Source organism: Nicotiana sylvestris, chromosome 2 (genome assembly GCF_000393655.2).
Source record: "Nicotiana sylvestris chromosome 2, ASM39365v2, whole genome shotgun sequence".
Classification (NCBI taxonomy): domain Eukaryota; kingdom Viridiplantae; phylum Streptophyta; class Magnoliopsida; order Solanales; family Solanaceae; genus Nicotiana; species Nicotiana sylvestris.
In genome coordinates, this window is record NC_091058.1 from 173,617,910 (window position 1) to 173,631,697 (window position 13,788).

Below are 13,788 nucleotides of genomic sequence, written 5' to 3' on the forward strand. Positions count from 1 at the left end.
CCTACATTCTGGAGTTTTTCTTGCTAGAAAGACAGGACTACATACCTCATCTAAAATCCAAGAAGTGTAGAATATTACAATGGTTGCTTGGGCCAATTATATTTGTTCCTCCACCCCTGGAGCATAGTCAAAAACTTGATGCCAAATTGGGGGTTCAATTCATAAGCTCGAGGTGGAGGCAAAAAGTGATACGCGTCGTGCTGCGATGTTAAATCAAGCCCTTGTTGGGAGGCAACCCAGCTTTATTGCTTTATTTTATTTTATTTTATTTTATTTAATTGTATTATTTTTGTATTGTCAATTTTTTATTTTCTAGGAGCATGGAAAGCAAATGTATTGGAAGGATGCAATAGCAAACCAAATGGTTGGAACTAAGTGTAAGGTACCCGCACGAAGGACTAAGCTTGGGAGAAGTCTGAGTACCCTATAAGCTGTTAGTGCTTTGGCCTTTGGCCTACCAGGGAGTCTCTTTTACTCTTTTATTAGTTATGGTGTGCATTGGGGACAATGCACAATTTTAAGTATGGGGTGAGGAGATTGTTTGAGTGACTTTTTATGCTATTTTAGTTGTGTTAGTTTAATTGAATATTTTTTTTTATTTTTTTAAATAGAAAAGATTGGATTTTCCCGACGATGGATCTATTAGACAATTTTCTTGAGGGATTTAAGTCTAAAGAAAAAATAAAATAAAAAGAGTTTCTTTTGTTAGGTAGTGTAGCAATTCCCCCTTGGTTTTTCTTTGTGCCGCGGTTCTTTTCCAAGGGTTTTATTTGAACCTGGTGTAGTTAGTTTTTTTTAGGAATAGGAGCCATTGTGTTGTGTTTTGAATTGAAGCAATATCTCTTGACTTTGTTATGCCTTGAGAATTGTGAATACTTTGGTTGTGACGCTTATGCTCAGTTTTTGACTCTTGTATAAGTACCATAAATTTTATGATCTTAACTTTGCTTAACTGCTTTGACTAGAGTGTCTTGATGAAACCAATCCTGAGTGAGTTATGTGCCATGTGTGTGTAAGGATTTGTTATATTCTGTGCAATGCATTTGATTCCTAGAACTTGCCTTGTGTGTTTGCAAAGCGAAATAGTAGTTTTGTTCAGTCTTGGAAGTGATATAGGCGTTTCTTTGTTGAGCCAGATATGTATATTTTACCCACCTAATTGTTATGTATCGTAGTTAACCCCTTTGAGCATGTAATCTTATTTCTTTGGCAACCACATTACAAGCCTTACCCATTTGTTTGAATTAACCATCTATTTGAACCATTGTAACCTCTCATGAGCACTTGAATTGTTTATGAACTTTGTAAAGGTTAAAGTGTGGGGTGGTTGGTTTGGCTTTTAAGTGGAACTAATTAAATAAGGAGAAAGGTGTACTGTTTTGAAATAGTAAGAGCCACTTGAATTGAAAAAAAAATTAGTTGGATTGCTGTGAAAAAATAATTCCTTGATAAGTGATGGCTCTTGATGTAAGTGTGCTTAAAGAAGAATGGGGTAATATACATTGATGTGAAAGTGGAGTTTTAGTTTGACATAAGTATGAGGTTTGAATGTTAAAATATATGTATTAAAGTGCTTAGGGGGATGTAGTCACTCTTATATCTAAATGTATCCTATTTGTCCCGTAGCCTACATTACAACCAAATAAAGTCCTAATTGATCCTAGATTGAATGAGCTCGATTAGTGGAGTAGTACACTACAGGCAACCTTATGGTGCATCTTTTATGGCATATGAATGTTATTTCTGAGAATGAGTGAATTCTTTCTATCTTGAGTTCCTAAGTGTTCTTAAATTTTATTGTGTGGAACTACTCTCTTTTGCTGTGTGAGGGCACTTGATTCATGAAGGAAATGTAATCAGTGACCTCAATGTTAGAGTAAGTGGGTGAGTTGTGAATAATGCGTGGTACTTGTGAGTCAAATCTTGAGGTGAAGATGTTACGCTTTTGTGCTTAGTCTATTTTAAATACTCTTGGTGTGATGAGTTAGGAGAGTTGTTTAAAAAGGTCGTGTCTATAAAAAAAGTGCAGTTTGATTGCTCAAGGACGAGCAATGGTTTAAGTATGGGAGTGTTGATGATAGGCCATAATTGCGTATTTTAGTCGCTTATTACACTCAAATTTACTGTACTTTAATTGAGTTTGAGCTTTAGTCGCTAGTGTCTTGCACTAATTGTGTGTTTTATGCCTTGTAGGATTGATTCTGAGCTATGTAAATGTTATGGAATGAGTTCAAGTGATTTTGAGCTTTGAAGTCTGAGTAAAAGCCCAAGGAATTAAGTCGGGATCATATTCGGGGATCAACAGATGATAGAGCAACAAAACGAAGAATAGAGTAGGCATATTGCGTACTGTCTAGTAAAATACACATAACTTTTCGATGAGAACTCCATTTGGGCTCCACAATATATAGTTGGAAATCTAACTCAAAGGGATACAATTTTCATGTTTTACATTTTTCCAAATTCTAAACGGAACAGGGTGAAAAACGCGGTCGAAACTGCGACCGCGGACCTGAGGCGGGCTGAGGCAGTACACTTGCCAAATACCGCGTCCGTACTGCGGTTGACCACGGCCGCGGCCATCCAGACGTGAAAAACTTGTCCCTTTTCGCGTAGGAGAAGGTATAATAGTTTGGGCCTGACCCTACTTGGTATATACACATGAAAAAATGTTATTTTGAGGGGAAGAGACCAATATTTGACACAGATTCGACCTAAGGAGGCAGAGACACAATAGGAGCAAGGCGGAGAATTCTTCTACGAGTTTTTCCTTTCTCTTCCTATTTTTCATTGTTGATTATGATTTTTAGTATTGTAGTTTTACATACTATTATGAATAGCTAATTTGTTATCTAGGGTTTTGATAGAACCTTTTGTACGATAAATTCTTGTTATGATTTTATATAATTGAGTCGTTGGATTTCTCTACTTGTTCAACTTCGTGTTTGTTGTTGTTGATTGAATGGCCATCAATTGACTATGCCTATTTAGTGTGTAGTGCTTGAGAGAGAGTACATAGTTAGGTAGTTGTTGAACAATGTCACTCCTAACGTATGTGAGAAATCAATACGGCGGGTTTAAAGGCAGGTTTAGAAATACCAAAGCCTTGACGTGGTCATAATGAGCGGTTAGATAAAATCAACTAGCATAGTTCGAGAGAATAAGTCTAGTAAATTATTGTAGTTGCTCGAGAGAGAATTACGGCACCTAAAATACTCACGATCAGTAGAGAATACATTGATGAAATTGTAGGGAACATAGCTAGAAGGATTCTGACAATTGGAAAAATCATAACTCTAGACCTCTTTAATTTAGTCTCCAACCCTTTGTCTCGTTAGTTGATAATTTTACCGTTTTCTAGTATTTGCTAGTTAACTAGTTAAAAATATAAATCTCAATCTTTATAATTTAGAAAATTGTTCAAACTTGTCTTTTTAGTGATATTAAACAGATATAGCTAAGTCTTAGTTCTCTGTGGGATTCGACTCCGGACTTTTAGACCGGATTATATTTGCAACGACCGCTTATCCTTTTTAGGACTTGAGTTGGGCGTGATCAAGAAGCAACATCAACATCAATCGCTCCATAAGAAGGGAAACAATGTAAGTACTGCTAGCTTCTAAGAGGAAAGTATCTTTGGAAGCTCATTCATTACATTATGTACAATCGGAGTCGTGCAAAAGAACGAAAGAGATAGCCTCACATACCTTGTATATACTGTCCAACCTCAAGCTATGCAAATTTCACGACTCCTTAGTCTACAATAAGAGAAATGACATTATCGTTATCGTTTAGGCGTCGTAACTATTATGTATCGACCACAACCCATTTTACGAGGAAAAGGACAACACCTCTCCTATTTATATCCACCAACCAACGACACTACTACCAAGCCTTTCGATATATATTTCACAAATTCTAGCTTCAACGACTTAGCCGCAACTTGGATAATTTTAAATACATATAGAGTAAGAGGTTCCTTACCTTTAAACAGAAAGAACAAATCCAATTTGACCTTAATTTTCCACAAAATATCCCTCAAATGCTGCCACAAGAACAAGGAAGCGAAACTAGCAATCAATTAGGGTTTTTCGGCACTAGAATCACTTTAGAAGACTTAAAATCACCTAGGGTTGATATTAAAAATTTGAGGGAGTATTTACAGAACAAAAACCATTAAAAACAACCTCCCACACGAGCTGGAACAACATAAAAATGAGCAACAACAAGAAGAACAAGAAACTTACTAGAGCCACGGGATTTCCGACGCTTGATTTGTGTTGTTTGCCCTTTGTTTGGTCTTGTATCATGAGAGAAACTTGAGAGAGTTTTTTAGGGTTATAAGGTCTGAATATACTGAAAATGAATGACTAAAAATTAGGGTTGAGGCATCTCATTTATATCCATATGTCTTAAACTGCCTATGTGGGCCCCATAGAGAGCTGTTTGGCGCAGTCTCAGGAAAATGCGAATATCGCTCTACCCCGATATCGTCTTGATGAACTGTTTAATGTGTTGGAAACTAGACTCATATATATTCAATTTTGTGGGTAGATCACCCCATAATTCCAAGTAAATTGGGATAAAATCTTAATAACATTTGACCTAAAGTTTAAGTAAAATTATGAACCTAAGTTGCGACAACTTTTGTCGACTTTTGTTTCATAACTCGTTTGACTTCAAGACTTATGATACGGATATTATAGATTCAAATACCTTAAAACACGACCTTTTGAGTATATTAAGAACCTCTAGGTTTACTTGAAAATACAGGTTACAATATCCTTAATTCGTTTAACTTCTAATACTTGTTAACCACCTTTGTATAATTTAAGACCAATAGGATTAACTTCTTATCATCTTAAATATAATCTCTTCATGGATTTACGTCGACTATCTTATGTAATGAACTAACGTATGTGAATATGAGTTGTAACACCCTCCCCCCTTAAAAAACATTCGTCCTCAAATGTAAAAGTTTATTGGGAGTCTAAATCATCGGGGATTCCAACGGAAATTTCCGGCCGAATTTCCCCTATAATATGGACACTAGACAAACATGCAAGAAGTCAAAGCCAACGTATTGCCTCACAAGGCTATACAAAGCATTATGGATATGTACATTATCTGCATATCACCATTTTGTATTAAGGAAGAGTATTCTCAAGCTATTGCTTACCTCATAGAGTTGTTTCACATTCTAATGCGTCCTGCGTTCCCCTGGCATCCTTGTTATCTTCATTCTGGAATAGGTAAGGGTATATAGACTTCATCTCCTCTTCTGCTTCCCATGTCATTTCTTCTATATTCTTGTTCCTCCACTATACTTTGACGGAAGCAACATCTTTTGTTCTCAGCTTGCGGACTTGTCGATCTAATATAGCCACTAGCACTTCTTCATATGATAGATCCTCTGTAACTTGTACATCTTTGATAGGGACGACTCGAGAAGGGTCTCCAATACATTTCCTCAACATAGATACATGGAATATCGGGTGGACAAATTCCAATTCGGATGGCAATTCTAACTCATAAGCAACCTGTCCAATTCGTCGAAGAATTTTATATGGCCCGATATACCACGGACTCAGCTTACCTTTATCCCGAAATGCATAACACCCTTCACCGGTGAGATTCTCTAAAACCCAATCACCAACCTTAAACTCCAGATCACGACGTCGGACATCGGAATAAGACTTTTGCCTGCTTTGTGCCATCCTCAATCGTTCTTGTATAACTTTCACATTCTCAATGGCTAGGTGAATCAAATCTAGCCCATATAATTCTATTTCACAGACTTCAAACCATCCAACTAGTGATCTATATCTTCTCCCGTAAAGTGCCTCGTACGGAGCCATTTTAATACTGGAATTGTAGCTATTATTGTAGGAAAATTCCATGAGTGGTAGATGGTCATCCAATTCCCCTTGAAATATAGAACACATGCTCGTAGCATATCTTCAAGTATCTGAATGGTACGTTCAGCCTGTCCGTCAGTCTGCAAATGGAATGCAATGCTGAGATTCACTTATGTGCCTAAACCCTTTTGAAAAGACCTCCAAAATTTAGCCGTAAATTGAGCTCCTCAGTCTGATATAATAGATATCGGCACACCATAAATCCTAACAATATCCTTGATATACAACTTCGCATAATCTTCAGCCGTGTAAGTTGTCTTAACTGGCAGAAAATGGGCACATTTTGTAAGTCGATAAACTATCACCCAGATGGTGTCAAACTTATTATAAGAGCGAGGTAATCCAATAATGAAGTCCATATTAATCACCTCCCATTTTCAGGTCGGAATCTCTATATTTTGGATCAATCCACCAGGTTTCTGGTGTTCGATCTTTACTTATTGACAATTAGGACACTGGGCTACAAATTATGCAATATACTTCTTCATGTTATCCCACCAATACTGCTCCTTGACATCATGATACATCTTTGTCGAGCCGGGATGGATGGAATATCGGGATTGATAAATCTCATTAGCCGTAATTTTACACTGCTGAATGCTCTCTCTCAATCATACTAAGATAGGATCTTCATATTGCTGTGCTTTTACCTTGGCTACCAAAGATGATTAAGCTATATTCTGTACAGTAACACCTCAGTCATCAGAGTCTAACAATCCGATTATCATATTGGCTAGTTGATGAAGCTCTTTAGTCAACCCCTGTCTACCTGCCTCAATGTGTACTAAGCTTCCCATTGACTTACGACTGAGAGCGTCTATCACAATATTGGCTTTACCGGGATGGTACAATATCTCGACATCGTAACCTTTTAGTAATTCAATCTACCTACGCTGCCTCAAATTCAACTCCTTCTGCTTGAAGATACATTGTAAACTCTTGTGATCTGTGTAGATGTCAACATGGACACCGTATTAGTAGTTCCACCATATCTTCAAAGCATATATTACTGCAGCCAATTCCAAATTATGGGTCGGGTAATTCTTTTCATGTTTCTTCAATTTTCTTGATGCATAAGCAATTATCTTCCCATGTTGCATCAATACGCACCGCAAACCTATACCTGAGGCATCACAATATACCACATAACCTTCTGTTCCTTTTGGGAGGGTGAGCACTGGCGTGGATGTCAATCGATTCTTTAGCTCCTAAAAACTTCGTTCACAAGCGTCAGACCACTGGAACTTAGTAGCTTTCTGTGTTAACTTAGTCAATGGTGCTGATATAGAGGAAAACCCTTCTACAAATCGCCTATAATATCCTGCTAGCCCCAGGAAGCTGCGGACTTCTGATGGTGTTGTAGGTCTCGGCCAATTCTTTACTGTATCAATCTTCTGAGTGTCGACACTAATACCCTCATCAGATATCACATGGCCAAGGAATGCCACTGAGTTCAGCCAGAATTCACATTTGGAGAGCTTAGCATGCAACTTACGATCCTGAAGCGTCTGTATACTATGCGCAAATGGCCCGCATGTTCTGCCTCCGAACAAGAATACACAAGAATGTCATCAATGAATACGATCATGAACACATCAAGATAGGGCCTGAATACAGTATTCATGAGATCCATAAAAACAGCTGGGGCATTTGTTAGCCCGAACGACATCACCAAGAACTCAAAGTGCTCATATCTTGTCCGGAAGGCCGTATTTGGAATGTCTTTCTCCTTACCCTCACCTGATGATACCCTGAACATAAGTCAATCTTGGAGAAATACTTGGCACCCTGGAGTTGGTCAAACAGGTCGTTAATCCTTGGAAGTGGATACTTGTTCTTTATAGTGAACTTATTCAATTGTCGATAGTCGATACACATCCTTAACGACCCATATTTCTTCCGCACGAACAAAATTGGCGCACTCTAAGGTGAAGTGCTAGGCCTAATGAAGCCCTTACCCAGCAAGTCCTTCAACTGCGCCTTCAACTGTTGAAACTCTGCCGGGGCCATCCTGTATAGAGGAATAGATATGGGTTGAGTGTCAGGCAACACATCAATGCTAAAATCAATCTCCCTTTCAGGAGAAAGGCTTGGGAGTTCATCTGGGAAAACATCTGGAAATTCACTAACCACAGGGATTGATTGTAGAGTAGGCAGCTTTGCCTCCGCCTCCCTAACGCGAACGAGATGATAAATGTAACCTTTTGAGATCATCTTCCTTGCCTTAAAATAGGAAATAAACCTACCTTTCAGCGTAGCAATGTTCCCCTTCCATTCAATGACGGGTTCACCAGGAAACTGAAACCTAACCATCTTCATACGATAGTCAACATTTGCATAGCATGAGGCCAACCAGTCCATTCCCATTATCACATTGAAATCAACCATTTCTAACTCAAATAAATTTGCCGAGGTTTGATGACTACAAATCATCACTGTGCAACCTCTATATACCCTTCTAGCAATCATAGAATCTCCTATCGGAGTAGATACCACAAGTGGTTTACTTATCAATTCAGGTTCAATGCCAAGCTTATTAGCTAGAAAGGGTGTAATATATGATAATATAGATCTCGGATCAATCAACGCATATACATCGTAAGAAAATACAGACAATATACCTGTAACAACATTCGGAGATGACTCGAGGTCCTGTCGACCTACTAGAGCATAGGTTCGATTTTGAGCACCACTCAAATTCGACACTGCACCTCTACCTCTGCCCCGACTTGTCGACTACTGAAAACCCCATGCTGGAGGTCGAACTGATGAGGAAAAACCAGATACAGATCCAGTTGGCTGATCCATACCACCACCTCCTCTGTTAGGATAATCCCGCATCATATGGCCAGGCAATCCGCAAGAATATCACGCATCAGAACCTCGACGACACAGTCTAAAGTGGGCCTTGCCGCACTGATCACAACGTGGTATTGCGGTTTCGTCTAACTAGAATCCCTGTGATATTGTGAGCCTGATGCCCGTGAACTCTGACCTAAACCAGAAGAGGTAACTCGATCATATCGAGGCCTTTAAAACTGTGGAGGAGCACTAGCTACAGGTGGCACCAAACTCCTCAAAGACTGGGGCCTGACACGCCTCTGAAGTCATCAGAATACCCTACAAATCTCGCCCTCTTATGTTGGCCCCTATTCTGCTCCCTATCTGCCCTTTTCTGGTGCTTACGATCCTCTAGGTTCTGGGCATAAGCCTGAATACGGGAAATGTCCATGCCTCCACCAAGGAGGCTGTCGTGCACTCATTTATCAGATGTGGTCCCAATTCGTTCACGAACAGATGCACCCTATCGCTCATATCAGCCACTATATAGGGAGCATACCTTGCTAAAGAATCAAACTGCATACTATAGTCTCGCAAACTCATATTACCTTGTCAAAGGTTCAAGAACTCAGCTCTAGCTCGTCGTATCTCAACTAGCAATTAGTGACGAAGAAAGACTTCAGAAAATTCCTTCCACACAGCTGGAGGAGCGTTCGGATCCCTGGATCGCTCCTAACTATCATACCAGAAAATTGCTAAATCCCGTAATTGATAAGAAGCCAACTCTACTTCCTCCATATCACTAGCATGTATAACTCTCAGTGTACGATGAACTTGATTAATAAAAGTCTGCGGGTCCTCCTTGGGGTCTGTTTCGGTAAACACTGGAGGGTCTAGATTAATAAAATCACGAACTCTTGTACTAACTGATTTATCAATAGCACCGGTATTCTACCTCTGAGCCTGAGCAGCTATGAAGCTAGTCAAAAACTGCACCACACTCTGCATATCCTGGTCTATAGTGCCAAACGGAGGAACTGGTGGTGCTGGGTGCCTCTTAATATCCTCTGGAGGAGACGGAGTAGATGAGGTATGAGACGGTATCTCACTCTGAGCCTCACTTTGGCCTGTTCTGGTACCCTCTCCTGCAGTTATATCAAGCCGTCTACTAATCGCTTATTTCCTAGTCAAAGGCATCGCTGAAAGAAAACAAGGTGAATATTAGAGACGAACACTTATGACTCAACTCTACACACGATCTAGATTCAAGAAGAAGGTAATAACCCTAGATGTCATGTAGCTTCCTGATTATAAATGTGGCGCGCTACACATCCATAATAAAGAGTCTACTAGACACGGCTCATAGACAACCCCTAGGACAGACTTGCTCTAATACCAAGTTTGTCACGACTTAAACTGGCGGGTCATGACTAGCACCCGGGCCATATTTACCGAGCACCAATGTACATTTTATCTAACCTTCCTTATTATCTTTAAGGGCCGGCGAGATCAATAAAAATGGTAGACATGGATCATGAACAACCAACAATGAAAGATAATATCATGAACATACATAACATGGGATGACCAAACAACCAAGAAACTATATATAAGGTACGAGCTACCATGCTGCCATGAAAGACTATACAACAAAAATCAGCTGACAAGGCATACCAAACTATACATGAGTTGATACCTGTCTATGAGCCTCTAAAAAAATATAAGTGCTGCAACATTGCCAGAGTAGGACCCCGACATAACTATGATGTCTATAACAAAAATGCATATCAAGACCACAACAAGTTCGGAGAAGGGACCGCGCCAATAACCGCTGAACTGGGCAGCCTACTATGGTGGGGGAGTTGCGTCTACCCATCTATCAGGACCTGCAGTGTGACATGCAGCGTCCACAAATAAAAAGGACGTCAGTATGAATAAAGTACCTAGTATGTAAGGCAGGGAACCATAAGTACGAACAGTAATGCGTGCAGGGATAGAGAATATACAACCTGTAACATCTGGGTACCTCTAAGGGCTACTGACATGAAATGCATGATACATATGTATATATACATAAACTTTTAAAACATACGCCTCTGTGGGATCATCATCATCATATCATACTCGGCCGTAATAGGCTCGATAAAAATGTACCCGGCCATAATAAGGCTCGGTAGAATCGTACCCGGCCACGTGGACCTCGATAAAACCTAACTGATCAGTGGTTGCATAATAGGTGATGTACCTGGCCGTCTATAGCACGGCTCGGTAGAGTAAAATAGATACATATATATGATGCATGCTGGACTCGTTGGAATAATATTCTGAACCTTTCGGAATGACGTAAGGTACTCTTCTCTACACGTTATTAGGACTAACTCTTCATCATGAATCTTATAAGAATAAGGAAGTACCAACAACATTGATAACAAAAGAATAATAGAAGCAACATCAACATCAATCGCTCCATAAGAAGGGAAACAATGTAAGTACTGTTAGCTCCTAAGAGTAGAGTATCTTTAGAAGCGCGTTCATTACATTATGTACAATCGGAATCTTGCAAAAGAAGGAAAGGGATAGCCCACACATACCTTGTATATACTGCCCAACCTCAAGCTATGCAAATTTCACGACTCCTTAGTCTACAATAAGAAAAATGAGACTATCGTTATCGTTTAGGCGTGGTAACTATTATGTATCGACCATAACCTATTTTACGAGGAAGCGGACAACACCTCCTCTATTTATATGACTTCTCACTAGTCAAAACAATCACCAAACAGCTCAAACAACAACAATAATAATCATATTGAGCCTCCCAAAATAGTCCACCAACCAACAACACTACTACCAAGCCTTTCGATATATATTTCACAAGTTCTAGCTTCAACGACTTAGCCGCAACTTGGATAATCTTAAATACATGTAGAGTAAGAGGTTCCTTACTTTTAAACAGAAAGAACAACTCCAATTTGACCTTAATTTTCCATGAAATATCTCTCCAATGCTGCCACAAGAACAAGGAAGCGAAAGTAGCAATCAATTAGGGTTTTTCAGCACTAGAATCACTTTAGAAAACTTGAAATCACCTAGGGTTGATATTAAAAACTTGAGGGAATATTTATAGAACATAAAACATTTAAAAAACCTCCCACATGAGTCGGAACAACACAAAAATGAGCAACAACAAGAAGAACAAAAAACTTACTAGCGCCACGTGATTTCCGACGCTTGATTTGTATTGTTTGGTCTTGGATCATGAGAGAAACTTAAGAGAGTATTTTTTAGGGTTCTAAGATCTGAATATACTGAAAAAGAATGACTAAAAACAAGGTTGGGGAATTTTATTTATATCCATATGTCTGCCTATGTGGGCCCCATAGAGAGCTGCTTGGCGCAGTCTCGCGAAAACGTGAATATCTCTCTACTCCGAAATCGTATCGACGAACAGTTTAATACGTTGGAAACTAGACTCATAGATTTTCAATTTGGTGGGTATATCACCCCATAATTACAAGCAAAATTGGGAGAAAATCTTAGTAACATTTGACCTAAAGTTTAAGTAAAATTATGAACCTAAGTTGCGACAATTTTTGTCGACTTTTGTTTCATAAGTTTGACTTCAACACTTATGATATGGATATTATAGATTCAAATACCTTAAAATATGACCTTTTGAGTATATTAATCACCTATAGGTTTACCCGAAAATACAGGTTACAACATACTTGATTCGTTTAACTTCTAATACTTATTAACCACCCTTATACACCCTTATATAGTTTAAGACCAATAGAATTAACTTCTTATCTTAAAGATAATCTCTTTATAGATTTACGTTGAATACCTTACGACATGAACTAACGTACGTGAATATGGGTTGTAACAAAATTGTGTCCCCTGAAACTTGTGGAGTTCATGCCAGAATTCAGTGAGAAATAAGGGGTCCCTATCCGATACAATAGTGACTAGAAAACCATGGAGTCAAATGAACTCCCGTACAAATACCTCTGCTACTTTATGACTGACGAAGTTTGTGGGCAAGGCAATAAAATGGCCGTATTTGTAAAACGATCCACAACGACCAAAATAACCGTGCGACCATGGGAAGGAGGCAAACCAGTAATGAAATCCATTGAAATATCTTCGAAGATAACCTTTGGAATTAGCAAAAGGGAAAGCAGTCCAGCAGGTTTCAAATTTGAGTCCTTCATTTGGTGGCAGATTTTGACAAGTCATGATAAAAAATTTCACATTTGTCTGCATAGTATCCAAATAAAAATTGGAAAAGAGGCGATGAAAAGTATGAGAGATGCCTGCATGTCCACCAGTTTTAGAGGAGTGAAATTCCTCAAGCAGTAATGTGCGTAGCTTAGTATCTCGAGGGACAACCCGTCGATTGCGAAACGAAAAAAAATTCTCCTGAAAGGAAAAGTGAGGTAAAGTAGTTGGACCAGTCTCCCATTTCCTTTGCAAGGGTAATAACTCAGGATTTGTTTTATTCAGGGCCCCCAGCCAGTCAATTAAAGCCAATTCAGTAACAGCCAAGGTGAGGGCATGCAATGTAGGAACTCAAGAAAGAGCATCAGCGGCTGAATTGAGTCTTCCCGATCTGTAAAGAATCTCAAAATCATACCCGATTAGTTTACTGAGCCAACGTTGTTGTTCATGTATTTGGATCACTTGACTAATGAGGGACTTTAAAGGTTGTCGGTCTTTGATTATAATAAACTTGCGTCACAATAGGTATTGCCGCCACTTTTGAATAGCTTGTGTGATAGCAAACATTTCTCTATTATAAATCGAGGCAGCCTGCATTCTTGAAGATAATTTCTGACTCAAGAAGGCAATGGGATGGCCTTCTTGAGATCGCACTGCATCAATCCATGTACTCGATGCATCTTCTTCCACCGTGAAGACTTTGGAGAAGTCAGTCAATGATAAAACAGGAATGGAGCTCAAGGCCTTCTTGAGTTTTAAAAAAGCAGCAGAAGCCAAATCAGACCAAACGAAAGAATCTTTCTTCAACAAGTCCGTGAAAGGTGAAGACAATTGAGCGTATCCTTTGACAAAACATCAATAATAGCCC